The sequence below is a fragment of the Poecile atricapillus genome, chromosome 8, assembly GCF_030490865.1.
Source record: "Poecile atricapillus isolate bPoeAtr1 chromosome 8, bPoeAtr1.hap1, whole genome shotgun sequence".
NCBI classification, from domain to species: Eukaryota; Metazoa; Chordata; class Aves; order Passeriformes; family Paridae; genus Poecile; species Poecile atricapillus.
This window is the reverse complement of record NC_081256.1, coordinates 11276927-11297022: the sequence shown is the minus strand read 5'-3', so window position 1 is coordinate 11297022 and position 20096 is coordinate 11276927. Positions and strand designations below refer to the sequence as shown.

Here is a 20096-nt window from a genome sequence, read left to right as displayed (position 1 = left end):
GTTAGACTGATGGTGGTATCTTGGTGAAAACTAAATCTGTGGTTAAAATATTGTTTCCTAATCCAGCTTCAAGATGTAAAAACTTGACTGCTGCTTTTTACTAAAGGCCTTCTCCATTCCCTTTATTAAAGCTCAACTTCTAATTTGTTTTCAGCTGTTTCTGCTGTATGGTAGATTTTATATTATGGAGTAGCAGAGGGTTTCAAAATAATGGATTCTTTCCTTTGACCTTGGGTTTCCAAGCTTTTTGGTACAATTTTGTCAACTTTATGATATTTCATTTGCTCTTATCCCTTCCCTGCTTTGTTTTCCTGGCATGCTTTTCACAATGTGTTTTCCAGTACCTCCTTATTAACCTTGTTTGATATTTAATGCGCTGTTGTTTTGAATTGAGGAAGTGTTTCATCCAAAATCACTGCAGAACTTCCTTCCTACACTGCTGCCCAGACTTGTTGCAGACTAGCTACTTAATTTGCACTGGCAAAATTTCAAAGTGAAGGTCAGCTGGCCAGGTTATCCCCCTGCGGGGCTTCTGTATCCCTTCCTAAATGCCATTTTTCTTCTGTCTGTTTTGCATTTTCCCCTTATTTGTCCATTGGGAGGAAAATGACTCCAGCGAAGTTGAATGGTGTGACTCCTTTCTTGCTTTAAGCTGTAACTCTCACAATTTAGCATGTATCACAAAAACAGTTTCAAGGCAGTTCAGACTATTTATTTAGGGTTTTTAACATGTTGTCAGAGAAAATAAATCTGTCAGAAAATGAGCATTATAAAGTTGGGTCAGAAAAGCACAGGAGAATGTGGTAAGATTTGACTTCTGGAATGGGGAACCAGCCCAGAGTGCCAGAAAGGCATATGAAATACAGATTCACAGAAATCTAAGGATATTCAGCAGCTGAGATAAATTCTGATGATGTGGTTGCTACACTGGGTATTATGTGTTGCTGACCTCCACTGCTAATGTAATTTAGTTGATATAATATGAGCACAGCATTAGTGCAGTCAATTTTGATCAAAATTAATTGTGTATGTTTGAATTGCTGGCAAGCTGAGGGAGCGTGAGTGGATCTAAAGGCACCCAGCTCATCTGCTTCCCAATAGTCAGAGCAGTCGTAATGATTCCCAGCATTGGTGAGTTTGTTGAATTCAAAACTGGCATTAAAGTAGTTTAATTTGAAAAATAAAGGTTCTAAGAAAGTTCCTTTGAAGAACAAATTGCATAATGAAGTTGTTTCTGGGTTCCCCTTGTTAATATTGTCGATATTTGGTTATATGTTTGATAAAGACAGAAACTGAGCAGTATTTTCTTTTGAAGGATACAGTCATACAAAGTGTACTTCACCAGTGCCTTCTTGTGGATTATTGGGTCATCATGAGAGGTGGGAATGCCACAAATACTTCAGGGTTAGACTCTGCAGACTTGGTGAGGTACAAATTCCAAAATAATGAATGATCCCATTTGTTGAATTTGCAAGTTTATTTGAATCTTAAAGACACAAGCAGTGTTGCCCTGTGAAGACTGAAGCTGTTAACTTGGTGGTGCACATTTAGGGTTTGATACTGCTCTCATTACTGCAGTCTGGGGAGGAGAGAAGACCTTGGTCCAGCAGTGGGTTTATCTAAAGGATATCAAACACAAACAGTGGTGCCAAGTGTATTAGAGGAGCATTATGAGAAGATTTGGGATGAACTTGGAATATTGATCTCATGAGATCCCTGGCTTCATAGTAACGTCATTATTTTCAGTCCTGAAACAAAGGGATTTTCTCTCTGTTGTAAGATGGACTCAACCTTTAGCTGATTACTCAGATGGACTATTAGTAAAGCCAGGGCAAGGTGCAGACCTTCAGTCCTTACAAAATTGGAAGACACAAACATGAGAATCCCATTTATAGCATCACACCTTTTAATGAGAAAGACTCTGCCCATATTTTTCATTTCATAGAAACCGACCAAGCACAAACCTACAGGCTGCATCTTGGATTTTTGTAACTTGCAACTACTGGACACTTGTTTTGTTTTATGGCTTGCTTAGCTGTGCCACCACAAGAAAAGTTGTAAAAGTTATTTACAAAACATGCTATTGATTTTAAGCTCTTTCTTTCTAAACTTAATTGTATTTTGTTTCTTTTAGTCTTCAAAAAACCCAAAACCTTTTTTTTTTCCAAAATTGAAAAGATGAAATATTTAATCAGAAATTCAGTGTTTAGGTCATCAGTCTTGTTCAAACCCGTGACTGCTACTGATTTTGTGTAACAGAGCAGGAGATCCCTTCAATATTTTTTTCTACATAGAAACTTTGTGATTTCCTTTTTCCAGCATATTTTATGCCAGTGCAGAGAGCTGGCTGGTGTCCTCTTTATTGGTGGAACCAGGCAAATCTGACCTCCAGCAGCTTCACTGTCTCCCATGCCAGGCGCTCGGGGCAGGCAGTCCTTGGCTTCGTGTCTGTGGCAGCAGCCTTTCTTGCTGACCTCCGTGATGGGTTGAGTTTTCTCTTGAATGAGTTTAAATCAGGTTGACGTGCTGTGAAGCTGAAATCAAACATACGAATTCTTTGTTGGGCAGAAGCTCATCCAGAGAATGTGTGTGGTTTAGTTTGTGCTTTCCCACTGTACTTACATCCCAGGAAATGGGTTCTTAAATGTAAAAACCTGGTTCTGCTCATCATCTTATTTTTAAAGTCTCATAGTTGTTGTTTTTTCCCCAACTTCTCTTCCTGGGGAAAAGAGGAAAATTTTCTGCTGTAGTGAGGATGTTTGGTTTTTTCCCAGTGCTGTACATGCATTTTGTCTGTACCAATAGCAGAAAGGCGATATCGTCTGTAAGGGGTCTTCAGGTTCCTTCCTCCAACAGTGGATGACCTCTGTAAAGACAGAACCGGGTGGAAACTCCAGATTCAGTTACTCTGCTTAATAGGAAAGGACTTGGTGAAACCGAATCTTCATTAATTCCCCATTTAATACGTTCACGGGAAAGCTGAAACAGGCATTTTGGGGTACAAGAAAGAAAAGTTTATCTATTAACCGTAGATTACAGCCTGTGAAGTTGAATAGCAATGTTGTAATTACTTTGTTTGGGTCTGTTTGGAATTGCTTTTGTTAGACCCGGGCTGCAATTAACACACTGGAGCGGCCATTGTTCCTGCTGCATTCCTTGGCTCTTTCGGCCTCGCTGGGAGTGGGGAAGGCTGCAGCTTATTTGCATCTCTTTGTAAAGGACTTACTTGAGCTAGCTTAAATTTTGGTCCATGTTTTTAATTTACCCGAAGGAGATGCTTCCCGTGCCTGTGTGCACGGTAGTGATGCCCTGGATGGAAACACTACCTGTGCTCATCCGTGTGGGGAGCCGGGCATGGCTTCGGCTCCCGGGTAGGTGCGCACCGCTTCATGATAGCTGATAACTCGTGCAAATGTCACCGAGACGAGCTGTAAATGAGTTTTTCAAGCCTCTTAATGTGTTTACTTTGTATGGGATCTCTCTTAAAGACATCCCTTTATACCTGTCCAGGCAAAGGGTGCCCAGGCTGCACGGTGGAATCGGCTGGTGGATTCCTGCATGAGCCCTCCCGAGGATGTTTACAATGGTTTTCCTTTTGTTTCGAGCTTTTGTTCAGGAGCTTTTTATTTTTTATGAGCTAGATTTGTTACCTGTGTCGGAAGACACTGTTTAATCTACACAGAATAAGGTGATCTATATGATCCTTAAGTAAACAACAAATGCACTTCTAAAACCTTTTATTTATAACAAGTAACTATGACAGGGAGTCTTCAATTAGTCCATGGTTTCAAATGAGGTGTTGATGGGATAAGTACAGTTCTGGAGAATGTGTCTGGATTAACAAGGTTAATGGCAGAGCTGCAAAATATCCTCATTTGGTGGACTCAGAAAAAACCTGCATTTTCTTCAGTCAAGAACCATCTTTTCATTGACCTGGCTCTGTCACCTGTGGAGTTGTTTCCTAAACAGATGCCAGCTGACACTGGAAAGGTGCCACAGTGTGCTGAGCAGGTCTGCTGTTTAGGAGCTGTGTTTTGCCCTGCTGTGTTAATCAGTGACAAAGTAGTTGCATTTATTTGCTGAAATGATGGTAGAACTTCAACAGCAAGTTCACGTTACTGGACTGTTTCGAAATTAAATGACCCTGTGGAAGGGCATTTCTGTTGGTGTTTTAGGGACAAGACACATTATTGGCTCTTAATAGTAGATGGAGGTTTACATTGGCTACTGGAAAGCCTTTTGCTGAAACATTGTTTGAGTTTTCACTTTTGTTTGCTTTGCTTTATTTTTTCCTCTTTGGTTACTTTCAAAGAGAATGGAGTGTAAGGAAGAAGTAAGGATTACACTTAAAAGTGTAGTTTAGCAACACATCTATGTTATTATGAAATTTCTGTTTAACTTCAGAAAAGATATATTAAGCTGTCTAGACACTCTCCTCTTATTTCAAAATTTAAGTACTCTTCTTCTTCAGCTCCCCAATAATGGAAATAAAATGAAATATCACTTTATTTTTAGTTACTGGATTTAAGAATGGGATTTCAGCTGTAATAGGAGCTGCAGCTAGCTGTGCTGTATCCATCCTGGACTAAGAGATTTGAGAAGGAAGCTTTGCCAGCTGGAACATGCATCAGTGTTATCTGCATGTGTGTTGTAACAGATGTTGAGCAGAGACTACTTGTCAGAGGTACCCTGTAGAAACTTAAAGATGCTTGCTTATTTCACTACATTTTTCTTGCATCACTTTTTCCATAAAGTCAACCATGAAGTGCATTATTGGGGACTCCAGCTGAAACTTGTGGTGAATAGGAAATAGATTAAACACAGGTTTTCCCTTTTCTCTGGTTGCCAACAGTGATGTCAGTAGTTTTAAAGATCCTTACTTCAGCTCGCTGCTGTCTTCGCACTTTCTATTAAAACACTTGTCTTCTGCACTGTTTTGTGTGTTGTTAAGGAAATGCTGATGGCTGGAGGTATCCAGCCAATTATTTCATTTCCAAATAAGGTTCTCTCACCTTATAGCACACTGCAATAGCTCACTGAGGAGAGAGGAGATTGAGATTGTTCTGTCAAAGATTTGGGAAATACTCTTTTGAAGTCCAGCAAAGAACGTTTTGGCTGTGCAAGAGGCACCAAATAATGGATCCCAGGTTTATAGGTTATGTGTATTTCCAGTGGCCTCGAAGGAGCAGCTTTGCTCTCAGATTTTCTGTTTCCTGCACGTCTTTGTGCATTCAGACAGAACAGGCACCACTGTCCTGTAGCAGTAGTGTGGCTTGTCATTCTCGGTTACTCAATTTGTGTTTTGTTGAAGGAGATTGGTCAGAGGAGTTGGGTATGAAAGCCAGTAATTGCAATCAATAGTTTCAGATGGTCCTTAGCAAAGATCCTGGTTGATTTTTTTTTTTTTTTCCTTCCCAAAAGTAAAAGAAAATAAAATACAATACATCTTTAGGAAAGGGAGACAGACAAATTTCCATGTTGTACTGCTGAAGATCTGGAGGTGTAGGTACAAACTTGAAACTGCTCCATGCCCTTATGTCCTGTCATACCTGCAGCTGACATTTGTATGAAATTCAGCCTGTACCAGGTTGTGTCCTACATGATTCTGGCTCTTCATCCTGTCTCCAACCCTTGAATTTTTCAGGCTTCTGTGATTTCTTGCTCGTTTTACACATGTGTGGGACTATAATGTACAAGCATTTGGGTTTCTGTAACTGTGTGTTTCTTCAGTTTTCTTTTCTTAGTGAATTCCTCTAGAAAGTGTTTTGTTTTTCCAATAGACTTGTTACTCTCTTTCTTCATCTCTCTTCTGACTTCAGAATCCAGGAATAAATGCCCTCCAGTAGTGGTTGAGATGACTTCTTGGCCGTATTGATGGAATTGGTGAGGAACTGGATGGGACAGGCAGTTTTGTTCAATACATGATGTATTTGAGTTTAGATGACCTGAATACTGGTGAAGAGGTGTAGAACTTGGTACTGATACTGATAATCATGTATTATTTATGCTTTCAAAATCTCTTAGCACAATCAAGTCTGACCATGTAGAAAAGCTGTTTCTTGCTGTCTTTCCACTTGCCCTGTCGGTGCAGGGCAGGTCAGACCTTTGGGCCCTGCTGGGAGCACCCAGCTGTTCCTCTGGCCCTGCTGGATGGGAGCTGGGTGTGGAACACCCACCTCAGATATGCAGCACGCACATCACGCACACTTTGCTCCTCCATTTAAACGAAGACATTTCTCCTTTGTTGCTTGTCTTTATTAATAATAAAGTATGGCATTACTGGCTAATTTTAGGTCAAATGTAGTTGAAAGCTGCACAGCTATGTGAAGCTGTGTATAGATACTCTGGTAGGAACATTCCAGTAGATCGCAATGTGAGTGTAGAAGAAAGTTGAAAGTAAATAAGAGATCTGTGAGATAATTCTCAAGGGAGTTTTCACAGCATACCACACATCATTTGCAGGGATAGGCTTTCCTTTCACTTGAAGGACCACACAAAGTAAATTTTGTTTCTTGTGCAATTAAAGAATATAGGACAGGAGATCTTTTCAGTTTTTTCACTTCCATGTGTCTATGGGGTGCCTTTATTTGTACTGAGGAAAATGCACTGTTTACCTGTCTTTTCAGGAGCACAGTTAATATTGAACATAGAAATAGACACACTTTTATGTAACATATGAGTCTTGCTTCAGCAGATTTTAGCAAAACTACTGAAATGTAAATGCTGGTAGTCCTCTAACCCCAGTTAAAAGACTGATTGTATTCATCTCAGTGCTGTGTGGTTCGGTCCCCAGTGGGTCTGGCTGCATGTCAGCGGTGTGCAGAGAGGAGCCGGGGATGTGGTGTGGGAGGCCCGAGGGTGGTGGGCAGTGGGGGACACCAGGGCTGTGTGTGTGGCCAGCCAGTGCCACAGGACCTCAGGAGCAGTGGGAGGCAGCCCTGGTGCCCCGGCGTGTGACCTCAGCTCTGTGTCCCCCAGCAGGGACCGTGGTCCCCATGGGGGCTGGAGCAGCTGCCAGCAGGACATGAGGCCATCCAGTCCCGAATGCATCCTGCTGGGCACTGCCTCACTCCTCATCAGGCTGGGACTGACAACCTGCCTGGGAGAACCGGCAGAAAGGCAGGGAACAGAGGACTTGCTGACCCAGACACCAGTCTGTGCACCGTGCATGTGTGCTGGGTCAGGGAGGCTGCAGCAGATGAGGACAACTGGGGGGACAGGGTCAAAGGCACCTTTTGTCTTTCATTCCCCACTAGACCTGTGCCTTGCTATACTGGGGTTGCAGGACCTGGTTTTTCACCCAGCCCTCTCTCAGAGGGAAGCAGAATGTAGATAGATTTATGGACTTTACCAGGATTTTCTGTGTACAATTTTTTTAGAATTGGTATATCAAGTAGGGAATGGTAATGCTGCACCCTGAGTGCTCCATTCCTTGGGTCATCCTTCCCAGGCCAGCCATGGTGTTTGCAGGTGGCCAGGAAGGCCTTTTGTAGGGCCTGACATGCAGTGGATCTTTCTTGTAGCTGGTAAAAATGCCAACAGCAGGTTGGTGTTTGGAGCTTTTCTTTCTCTTGTTACAGGAGCTTGTCAGAGTTAATCAGTATGGACATTTAAATTGTTTCTGCTTAGGTGAATCTCTTGCATGTTTTAAATGTGTTTCTGACTGCTTTGAATTTTATTGCCAACATCTGTTTTAAATGCTTTTGGGATTCACATGCTCGACTACAGTTTGACTGTGTATGCCATAATTTTTCAAGGTGCTAACACTTTCAGTTTGAATGATAACTCTTTTAAAGAGAAAAAAAAAAAGGAGGGGGAGGGAAATGCAGAAAAGTTTTGAAGTGCTCATGATGCTAATTTTCTTTCTCTTTCAATTTCAGAATGATGACCTACACAACCTCACCAAATCCTTCTTTTAAACTCATGGGTATCAAGACTATAAATGTTTCATGCTATCACAACTAGGACCTCACCTCCTCCTCCTCTTCCTCTGTAAATGGGTACGATGCATCCAGTTCAGTTTGTTTACTTTACACAAACCTCAGGAGTTGTTGACTGAGCTGCACATCCTGTGTTGTGCCAAGCAGAAGCACTGTGACACCTGGACAACAAGTCTCTCTTACTTCATATCCTCTACCATAAGGACTTAGCTGGCCACATGAACTGATGTGCCCACCACTACATCATGGGTGAGAATGGGTATTTTACTAGCACATTTACACAACTTCATTTGCTGCTGAAAACCTGTATGACAAATCATCATTGTAAATTATTACATACAAAACTTAATGTTGGTTGCAGAGTATTAAATATTTAACATAGGTTTTGATTTATACATGTACTTTTTTAATTAAAATGTAACTTTTCCTACAGCACATCTTTTTTGATGTGGAACTGAGGTATACTATATTCTGTTGTAAACAGAGTGGGGAACCTGCTTAAAACAAGGCTTCTAAGAATAGAGTAGGGTACTATTCTTGTTTTAAGATTGTAATTCAGAAAATAATATAATATGAGTCATTGGTCCCTGGGCCTTGATTGTACAGTCATATTTACTGATACTATCAGTTGTAAGATAACTCTGATGTTGAGCTGAATTCTTTCCAAAAGAAAAATAATTTTGTACTCCTTGTAAAATAATAGTCTGTATTAACTGCAATGAAGACAAACATTACTGTACATGGGTATTTACAAGTGTCAACTTGAATTCATCAATTGCACAGGAACTGACAAAAAAAATCAGAAAAAAAGAAATCAAAGTCTTCCATTGTATATATTGTAAAGAAGAAAAAGAAAAAAAACAACCAACAGGAAACCACAAAGCAAAATGGAAACAAAAAAGGGTGAACTTTTTAAATTGACTCTTTCCCTGGAATGAAAATGTGGGTGTTTGTAAATTCTGGAAATCTCTTTCTATATGTAATAAACTAGATACTGTTTTATCTGCTGTAGTGGGTTTTGGGTATTTTTTATTTTTTTGTAAGCTGTCTCAAATATCTGAAATTCTCCCATCGGGTTTCTGTGATGTTTCCATGGTTTGTCATTGAGAATGGCTGTGGACCACCATAGCTTAACAAAGTGTGCTTAGGTGGAGTAGGGAGTATGCTTCCTTGCATTATTCCACTAAAGCCCTTGTTTCTGTTTTCTGAAGACTTTTCAGGATCCAGCTATCCATCCACTGAATTTGGGGGAAGGGTTCACAGCATGTAATATGGCTTGGAAGCCATAGCAAGGCTTCAGCATAAAATTTAAAAAGCATGGCTCAGATGATTGTCTGGAAGTCAGTGCAAGAGGCACAACAAGGAAGAATTCTTCTGTGACTCTCCTCTGCTTTACACTGATTCTATGCAGATGAAAATTATTTTGTGCATAGCATTTGCAGAGTCTTAATTCTTTTGGGGACTGGAAAAATACTGGATTTTCAAGTAAAATGTTGTTGAAGCGATAATTGAATTTGAAGCCATGTCAGGTCCCCTTTGGTCCCTCCTGCTTCCACGAAGCAACTCCATGGACTAGTGCACATTCAAAAGAATTCTTGTTATCAGGAAAAGGCAGGCAGGCACAGCAGCAGCTCTCCTGCAGGAAGGCTGTCAGCCCTCAAAGAAGGGGTTTCTTCCCCCTGAGATGTTTATGATGTCTGGGATTAGGCTGTGGTTAGTGTGGTGTCCACTTCTGACTGCAGTATAGATGAAGGGGCCATTGCACAGATGCTCTTCACCCCTCCTTTTGCTGGAGGCTTACCAGTCCCTTAGCTCTCCTGGTACTGCTGCACATATAAAACCACTTTGACCCTATGAAGTCAGAATAGTCACTTAAGAAAGGACTTGCAGCTTAAGAAAACTTAAATTGTTCCAGATTCACCGGGAACAACTGCAGCAGTGGTGATACTGGCAGAGTGAGGGTGCTGGAGCACGGCGAGGCTGCAGCCTGAAAGGAACCTGTGCCTGCCCAAGTGCTGCCTTGGGAAACCTTGGCCTTTGCTGACAGAGAAGTCTCCTCTCAAAGGTTCTGATACCAAGCAGTAGCAGACAAGAGGCGTTGCTGCTTTTTTATGTAGGAAGGGACAGGTGAATCTGGAGTAACTCACCTGTTACCCTTGATGAGCAGTGATGTGGATTTTTCCAAAGAATCTTTAGTACCTAAGAAGGTAGCACTTGCTTTAAAAAGAAAGTCATGTGCATCAGACCACTATTTAAATTTCCAAGTTACCCATTTTATCTTAAGCCTTGTTTTTTGTTCCTTTTTTTTTTTGTTTAATGGGGTTTATTTTTAATGAAAGCTTGCCTATATTTATTTGCAATGAAGTAACAACATAACAACAACTCACCCTCAACTCCTTTGCCCAGTCTTCTCCATCTTAGTGAATTAAATTAAATGTTCACCGTGTTGATTTGGTTGCTAAATATTAGCCTGTGTTGATGTTTAAGTGCCTTGCATAGAAAAACATTTAATGTCCATTGTGTCAAGGCATTGTTCCAGGTAATTTGCAGAATCTGGCAATTACTAAAATCACAAGTTTGGAGGTGCTGGAAGTTACTGTTAAGGTTTAAAAGGCACCAGTAAATTCATTTAACATTGTTAGGAATATTTCACAGTTATACCTCTGTGCAAATTTTGTTCATAAAACAAAATGAATTCTACAAAAGTGTAGGAATTGACAGTGGTCATTAGGGATGGCAGGGGTGATGGTGCTGATCTGGTGGGCTTCCATTCATCTTAATGATAACACATGGGCAGAGAAGGAGCTTGTTAAAGATGTTAGTATGCATAGGGTTTATGTTAATCATTATTTGTTCCTAAGTAAAATTAAAGATGCCTGTTCAGCAAATGTTTTGAAAAGACTTTTACAACGAAGTGCATTCATAACCGAGCCTAAAACTTTATTATTGCAAAGATTTTTATTCTTACGAATTACAAACTTTAATAAATAGATTATTATGAACTAAACCCTTTTAAATTAAAGCAAAAATACCTCAAAAATACAGTCCTATACTATCTTATCCCTTTATGAATTCTTTTGCACTGTCTGCCACAGAACAGATTGTCATTTCTCTAAGTTTGAAAATGAGCACATGGGATCAGTCCTAGATCAGCTGGTAACACTCAGATGCTCGGGAGTTTATTCTGCTTTTAATTTTTTTCAAGTGGAAGTTTCGGGTTATTATTTAAGTTCCTTTCTGGCTCTGTTACTGGCACAGCTTCAGTGTCAAAAACTCTCTACTGAATGCATTTTATTAGTGCTATTGGTTGAAAATGAGAGGGGTTGGAAAAACCATTTGAAGCAGTCTCCAGGAGCACAAGGAGCATTAACACACTTGGGTTTTGGCGAAGATTGCTGTGTTCAAGTTCAGTTTGATTCTGAGTTGATGTATATGTTGTGGAACTCTTAATAAATTTTTGTCCTTCTAGTATTTGATACTAACCTCTTTACTTAGTATTTAAAATATCAAGTCTTCCATAAGGATTGTTTGGGTGGGGTTTTTTTTTAGTAAAAGTACAAATTCAGAAAGCAAAACGAGAGCTCAGGCCATGTTTATAAGCATGTTCTGGTGCTGTAGCCTTACTTTGTGCATATTTAAGAACCAAGCACTGTGTCCATCTTGCTAGCAGCTGACTTTCAGCTGAAGCTGTTTTTGTGCCCTCTGTTTCACTCCAGGGCTGGGTTATGAGCAGAGTGTGCCGGAGTGTTTGAGCTGTGTAACTGCGGCACACCGGAGCCTCACGGGTGTTTCTGCAGGGATTAGCTGACTCCAGTCTTTAGGAGCGGCTTGAGTACAGCATTTGACTGCCCACTGAACCAATCTGGGGAGATGCTGGAGCACTTGTTCTGCAGCTTCATTCACCTAGGCTAGTGCAGTTTAAAGAAACAATACTGAAAATAAAGAAGTCGTGGCAAATTCTTGCGCATCTCCTCTATGGCCTCCAAGCCATCTTTGGGTGCAGATTTTGGGGGCCTTTTTTGTTTGTCTGTTTTTTTTCAACCTGCAAACTTTGAGGCTAGTTCAGTGGTGATGGGGAAGTGTAAAGTGACAGTGTTCACCTTGTCCAGTTCACCTTGTATTTATCTGCCTGTCAGTATTTGCAATGAGATGTGAATTTGAAGATACTGTAAATAAGTTTGTGAACTTAGCAGATCTCCATTAAAAAAAAAAGAAAAAGTGAAAGTGGAAAAAAGTTCAGGACTTTCAGTTTGGAGAAAAACTTATTGGAGAAAAGAATGAAGTGCTCGTTAATTTGAGGAAAATGACCTGACTGTAGAACGTGCCTTACAGTGTTTGTAGAAGATAGAGCATTGCAAGGAAAAAACATTAGAGCAGCAATGCTGCTACAGAATTGATAAAAAATTAAAACAACCAGATAATGTTTTTGATATTTTTACCAGTAATTTTTGAAGAGAAAAAGTTGTGACTTACAGCTCTGCTCCTATCTGTCCATCCAAATGCTTGTGGCATTGAATATGACTGTCACAATCTGTGCCTTTCTTTTTTATTTTTTTAATTTCAAAATCAGTCTGGCACCTTTTGGCTGTTGGATGTCATGGCTGAGCTCTCCTGGAACGTCAGCAGGGAGAAAGTTCCTCCTGCTGCACATGGTTCTGCTCATGGGGCTTTTCCCAGTGTCCACCTCAGACTGGGAAGTTAGAGCTCTCTCTCCTCTTGTTTGCTTGTGTTTGTTTTTTTTTAATTGCAATAACAAATTGTTAGTTAGATTGAATAAAATACCAGTTTTGTTGTGAATTATTTACTGTCAGTAAATTACAATAAAGCTGAAATGTCAGGGGTTTTCTCCTCAGGTTATTGTGGACATGGCTACTGTCCTGCTGAGTTTTGTCATTGCAGTGGTAGTGCTTTGTTCTTATGCCTTTTTGAAGATGGACTGAAAGAAGAAATGATAATTTTAACTATCTATCAATTTACTGTTTCACCTTCAGCTTGTGAATTTAAAACAGCAGGTTTTTTTGGTTTTTTTTTAAACTGTTTAGAAATTTGATTAGGAAAGGAGTTTGAGAGCAAAACAAACCCAAATTTCTCCGATTCTGCAGTCAGCTGAGCTGGGTGCAAGTCAAACTTGTCAGTTTCTTCCTCAGTAATCTGTTATCTCTTGAAGTCCAGGTTGGCTTTTGTTTTTAAAAGGCTGATGGAAATAAGGTGAATTGTGGTTGTGGTCTCAGTCCAAAACATGCATTTGAGCCCATGCAGGGCCAAACAGTCCTTATTTGTCCTTTAAGTGACTAACTTCGGAGAAAAACTTGTCTTCTAACGCTAAAGTGGTGTCTTAGACACCTCTGTGGTTTCGGTGCAGCAGGGCTTGGTTTTGTTTCCTCCGGAGCAGCCCCAAGGCCTGCCCTGGCTCTGGGCGCTTGGCCCCCCTCAGCAGTCACTGCCCTCCTGCCCAGCCGCCCTTTTCCCACAAGGTCTGGCTTTCCTCAGCCACCTGGCAGTGATGTGGCTCCTCCTGACAGCCTGCCCTTATCACTAGCATGTTTTGCATTAATTTCAGCCTCCTCACAGCGTGCCTGTGGGAACGCGGCCCGCTGGTGGAGAGTGTCCGTCTCCTTCAGCCACACGTCGGTGCCGCCTCAGCGGGATCACGGAAAGGTAAACTGAACTTCTCTTTCTGCCAGGAGGCAATTTGCCTGGATTTCTTCCCTGTTTGGCTGTGTGAAGTGGTTTGGTAATCTGTTGGCTCATCACCAGTCTCCCAGTCATGTGGGTAATCCTGAGGGTTGTCATCTGAAGTGAAAGATAAGGAGAAGAGCCTGAACGTGACACATGGATGTGAAAGATCAAGAGACTTCTGCCTGCTGTGTTATTTTTAAAATCAGAGCTGTTTAGTTTTGCCTCTTCCAAAGCACTATAAGAATGTGAATAAATAATTTGGTATTATTACATTAGTTTTGTGTATGCAAAGCAAAACTGATTTTTACTTTCTTCATTGAGGTGTTAGGAGATTAAGTAATGAGTAAGAAGTACTTAACTCCTGTAGTGTTGGGTAACAAAGAAATGCTGCTAAGGAAGCTACGTAAACTGTGTCCTTGCAGAACAGTAGTACTGTCCAGCCCTTTTTGTCCCTCCGGATTTCAGTTTCCACTTCAGTGCTTCCTCTGTTCTGTTTAATGCCATCTTGCTTGCTCAGAAAACTCAGTTGCTGGAAAGTTTCCTTCTGTGTTTAGTCCCTTCCAGTCCTCAGTTTCATTTCTAACTGTTGCACAGCCAAGGTGTTCTCACCAGAAGATCTCAGCTGCAGTTCTCAACCCCCTTCTTTGCAATCTATTAGTGGGAATCACGCTTATCCCTGCCACAGGAGGCTGCTGCTATTCTGGAGGACCAGTTCAATGCCTGCTAAAGGTTCACCAAAGTGATCTCTACTAAACAAAGCCTGTAAGCTAAACACAGAAGCTTAAAGTGTATCCTTAAATTAAGAACGGCTCTACAGACACATAAGTGCTTTGGGGAGCCTGTGTTTGTTATTCCAGCAGTGTCATTGTGAGAGCTGGAGCTCTATGAAATGCAGATCTTCAAAGATGCCTTGAAGATACGATGTCTATGATTCTCCCTGTCAAAACACAAGTCTCTTTTAAGGTCACAGTCAGCAAGTTTTCTTCCTCCTAATACCTCCTCCCTTGGATGCTTCAAGAAGGGAACTTCTTATTGTTGAGCTCCTCACCTCTTCACCTTACCAGTGAGCTCCTGGTGCCTTTCTGAACTTTTCCTTTGCTTTCCTCTTTTCTGTGAAGCACTTTTAGCACCTAAATGTTCTTTGACTGCCATATGCTGACTCTGGGGACAGTGCTGCCTTAGTGAAACAACAAGCCAGCAGAACTTTCTGGAGACATCCTGTGAGCAGCATTGGCTTGGACTTAAATGACCCAAGAATAGGGGAAAGTGTGAAATCCTTAACTTGAAACTGCCATAGTAGGCAGTGGGTCCTGACTCTGCAGGCACTTCAGTTTTACTGTGAGTAAATGGGCTTATAGCCTAAACATGGGAGAGGGGAGGAGAGGTTTAGGAGGGAGAAATAAGATTATTTTTCCACGTAATAGAATTATTTTGATTTTAAAAGATTTGGTCTTCTCTGGTATCTTCAGCTGGAAATGAAGGCCTGATAGAATACTGGGAGGGTTTTACCTGCTTGAGTAATTTTGTTCCTGACTACATATGTGGAATGATTTAACTTGAAATAAAAAGAGAACTCACTGTTTGTTTTGGGTTTTTTTTAAACATCATTAAATAAACACAATTTAGAACATGGTTACACAGATAATAAGGCAGAACTTTCCAGTGTGAGATAGCATCCTATTAAACTTATCCTGGCTTTAGAGTAAGAGAAACAAGAAACCAGAAGACCGATGGCTCAGAGAACATTTGTTTCTCTTTTTGATGGGATCCCAAATGAACTTGGTGTGCAGATCAGAGTCTCTTTCCCACAGTAGGTGTTACACACCTTGCTGTCTAGCAGTGCAGTGGAAGTGTTTCCTAATGAAACTTCCATCACTGTAAAATAATCACATATCCTTGCTAAGCAAATAATGTCATAACTGTGATGTGGATTTGTCAGTCCATTTGCTTAACAGCCTTGCTATTGAAGCAGGATGTTTGGCAAATATAACAGTAATATAAATTGATGCTGAATAGGTGAGATTTTTTTGAGAAGAGCTGTGCTCTAACCTATAAGAATTTAATGGCTTTTTGAGGTGTTTTTTCTTTGTTTTCTTGAGGTTCTTTTGCTGCTTATTAGGTTTGTGTTTCTGCAGAGTAGAAGTGACTTTCAGTGAAGGCTTGTCAGTGAAGAATCAGTGACTGATTGTGTTGTAACAGACATTGAGATAGGTGCTCTCTGATAAATTTATATTTGATCTTTGTGTAGACATTGCAAGTGTCACTTTGCAGCACGCAGCAGCTCTTCTAGCTCCAGTGATCGCCAAATGTTATTTTGGGAAGTTACAGGAAGTACGTGCTTAGTCTGAAAATAGTTAAGGCCAGTTCTTAAAAAGAGGAGTTAAGCCATCTATGACTTACAATTGACATAGATAACTGTCATTATATTATAATTATTCCCTAAGAATATTTCAGGAGCTATAATTAGAAGGAAACAAGAAGTGAAACTCAAAGGAAACAAATTACAATTCCAATGTGCTTAAAATCTCCCTTTTTCATCTTTGCATATTTTGTTGTTTTCATTATTTCAACATATTTATTCAAAGCAAACTTTATCCAGCAAACAAGTCAGATTTCTCATCCCTAACATTTGCATTCCATGGTTTCTTCTCTGTTGTTCTCAAAGGTTGACAAAGATGAATTTAGACTGACTTTGCTTGGTTAAATAGCCTTGGTATTATAGCTGAAGTCCACCTGTAGTGCAGCTTTTTGGTGTCATTGCAGTACTGTGGTCTGTCTAGGTATAATGTTGAATGCATTTTCTTTTGTTATGAGGGAAAATAATTGTGAACTTGTGAGAACTCTTAAGGCAGTGCCTTCAGAAACAGGTTTTACCTCCCGTGCTCCTTCACAGGAAATGAAAGGTCAGGAGAGTTAAACAGGAGTGTTGATTTTGCTGCAGGAAAATGCAGTGCCTCTGTATGATCACGATTTTAAATTACTTCTCCAGCTTTATCACTGCCAGAATTAATCAGGGTAATGTATGGCAGAGTGAACTGAAATACATAAACACAATAAGGTACCCTGACTTCCTAAGACAAGAAAAAAAAAGCATTAATTTCTGAGAGATGGCTGAATTAACAAGAAAATTCTTTACCATATGAAGCAGTCCATAAGATATTGTTTTGTGCTGTGTTTTGTTTTAATGGTGAGACTTAAAATGAGGGTGCTTTAAGGAAGTTCATATCATAAAGATTCTTTGGGGTTGAGTGGAAAAAATTCATGATTCCCTGCCAGGTTTTTTATCTGAAAACAGGGTTGGTGTGAGAGTGTTGTGCACAGGCTTCCATAAACCAATGTCCTGAGGCACACAGCAAATAAACACATTGGAGGTTGTAATTACTGTTTAGTTGATGCCCTGTTTTAGATCCAGTTTAGAGAGCAGAGAATAGACATCACCATTCCTCCTACCAGCAGAATTTGAAGCTGGGTGCAAGTTTCAAGCTTGAACACGTGTTTATGGAGGGATGCAGTGGGGTAAAAAAAGACAAGGACTGGAAAAAGTCTAACAACCTCCTCAAATGCCATCTTTGCCCAGGGAGATGGTATGATCCAAGTGGAGCTTGGATGCTGAATTGAACTTTGCTGATATGGTTCTGGCCTTACCTGGTGTCTTCTAAGCAGAAGTGGCCTCAGAGGAAGGTTGAGCCAGAGGTCAGTGCTGTCCTGCCCCTGCCCATGGCCCTCCCCCTGGAGCAAGAGTGTTTGCAAGGGCTCTGCCAGGCCCAGGCTGTGGCTGCACCCTGCCCAGCTTGGTGGGAAATCTCAGTGCTGATGATCACTCATCCCTGACACACTGAGTTCAGTGGCACTGTTCAGGTGCACGGTGGTTATAGACCCAAACAAAACAAGTGGGAATTAGGCTGGTTGCAGAGCAGTCAGAACATGTCACAATGAAGTAATTTCCTGCAGTCCACACAGTTAAAGTGGTCCTCCTTCAGTTTTATAATTTATGAATATGTTCCTAGGAATAAACACAGGACTTGTGTGCTCGAGGCAATTGTTTAAAGCTCTAGCTTGCTCTTGTTTCACTGCATAACAAAATCCCCAGCACGGATGGCAGTCAGGCCAGAGACAAAGCTTATAATGAACTGATGCTAATTTGTTTTTTTTCTATCACATACCGTTAGACTTCTGTAAACATTTCTTTATTTCTACCTTCTTGTGCACAGAGTATCCCCACCTGCATGGAAAGTCTGCCACTGCTACAAGAATGACTTGACCTAGATTTTAAAACAAAAACTGGACCCAGGAGGTTTTCGGCTGTAGGCTTACATTTTCACTGGAACTGAACTTTCCCAAAAGTACATTGGCCTTGATCAAGGTCTGGAACGGGTGAGCCGAGAAGGGAATTCTTGCAACTCAACCCTGACTTTCTGATCCAGCCAGCATAATTATAGTTTAGCTACCGGCCAGTAGCACTGCTCTGGATAGCATCAAAGCATTCTTGTGAAGCGTTTTGAACTACTCCCAAGGACCACTTTTGTGGTCGCTGTGCAGCAGCTTCTGAGCACACCCTGAGCCTCTCCGTGCCCAGAGAGCTGCAGCTCCTGCACACAGAGCCCAGCTCGGAGCGGTGTGAAGGGCTCATCTACCAAAGGCTCCCTTGTAAAGGCCTGATAATTTGCCTGCTCGGGCATTGTGGCATCCATTGCATAACTGCACTTCAAACACTGTCTGGAGTCCGTGGCAGCTTCCCAAGCAGGATCTATGGGATTGGATAATGCATCCGGAACGGGCTCTATCAAAAGCTTTAGCAAATCAATGCCTACAGAAATGAAATTTGTCTTTAATCAATTTTATTGTTAAGAGTAAAAGAGGAAATCATAGATAAAAGCTTTAGGAATACAGAAAGGAAAAAATTAATTTGCAGGAAGCTAATTTCATTTGTTTTTAAGATGTGTTTTTCCAGTCCTTTGCTGGCATGCAGCTTGTTGAAGGAAACTGACATGCTGGACGGAAAAGACAATGTCCATAGCAATGTTTTTGTCTGTGCAAAGAGTAGTGCAAATTATCTGTGCTTGTTTCTTCTTTCTTGAAGGACCTAAAATACACTATTGTGTAGGTGTGTTCTGATTCAAGAGAAAAAAAAGGAAAAAGGGAATTAGGTGAAACTGTAGAAGATAAAGAGAGAGCAAATGGGGAAACCATCAGAGTGACTGTCAGAGAAAGTCTGTGTGTATATGTGCAAAACCAGTAAATGCTCCAACAGCACTGACTGCAGCTTAACCAAAAGTCACAAATTGCCCTTGAAAGTCAGTTCTATTTTTATCCCACAACAGCATTAACATCTGTATTTCATAGGTATTTTTTTATTAGTGCATTACGTGATGTGATGGGTTTTCTGTGGGCTTCAAGTTATGATTTGGTTTCTGTTAAGATGCACATGTCTTATGGGATGTGTTTAAAGCTCGATATTCATCTATTGGAGGAAATTTTGAACTGTTTGTGTTTCACAGGATGTTGAATATTCACCCAGGACTCAATAGCCCACCCCTGTAAGGTGGGCTGTGGTTCAACAGTTTCTGTTGGCCAAGGTAACTCTGGAGTTGCTTTTCTGCAGGTGAAAGCTCACCTGGACCTCTGCCCACGTGAGAGAGGCCTCTGTATAGTTCTTGCTTTTGTAGCAGGCTGCTCAGGAAATTAGATAATCCTCTTCTATTGCTGTTTGATTTGAAGGATGTCTTCTGGGAAAGACAAATATATATAAATCTGCCTACCTGTTTAGATGATATCTGAAGAACGCCTGTGAAATTAAGAGGCCATGTATTTACATTTAACTGTAGTCATTGTTTAATACTTGCTGTTCCATGTGCAGTGAAAGAAATGAAATAATGAAATTTCCTATAGATGTATCTAAGATTAGCTGTCAGTCAGGCTATCCTGATAATTCTGTGAATCCAAGCATTAATCTTCACATGTTCTCCTTTTCCCAGTTTTCTATCAGCTTGCTGCTGCTATTCTTAACTCCTGAGCAGTCAGTGTTTGGGTTGGGGGAAGGTGGAAAGTTGGGATTTCATGTCTGTGTTTCTTATTGAAGACAGCTTAAAGCTGGAGAGGTGAATCTGAACATTTGTGGGGAAGAACTGTGTGTATAGAAATCAGAACTATGATTTTTTTCTATTTATTGTTTTAAAAGCAAGTGACGTATATAAAGTCATTGGAAATTACTTTAATGGGACAGACATAGGAAGTATCTTTATTTGCAGCTTTTGGACTTGGCCTGATTTCCACAAGTGCAAGGCACTGACAGATGCTGTCTTTTACATTGGGTTCTGAGGTTATGGCACATTTCTGAGAACCAAGCCCTTTGCTCCTACTTCTGAAACTTCTTAAGGTATTCTTAAGCTCTACAAAAAGTGATTTGCATCATTTACAAATATTGTAAATAATTTGAAAAAACAAAAGTTGTATTTGAAGGGAAAACACTGCAATTGT

General features: G+C 40.7%; 1 protein-coding gene across 1 annotated transcript in view; it reads left to right on the top strand.

Moving 5' to 3' along the window:
• Positions 1-8951, top strand: part of IRS1 (insulin receptor substrate 1) — a 49728-nt gene extending 40777 nt beyond the window's left edge. Inside the window, exon 2 of the mRNA XM_058844021.1 lies at positions 7881-8951. The gene's annotated coding sequence lies outside the window, so the exon portion shown is untranslated. The remainder of the gene's footprint in view (positions 1-7880) is intronic.
• The last annotated feature ends 11145 nt before the right edge of the window (positions 8952-20096 follow it).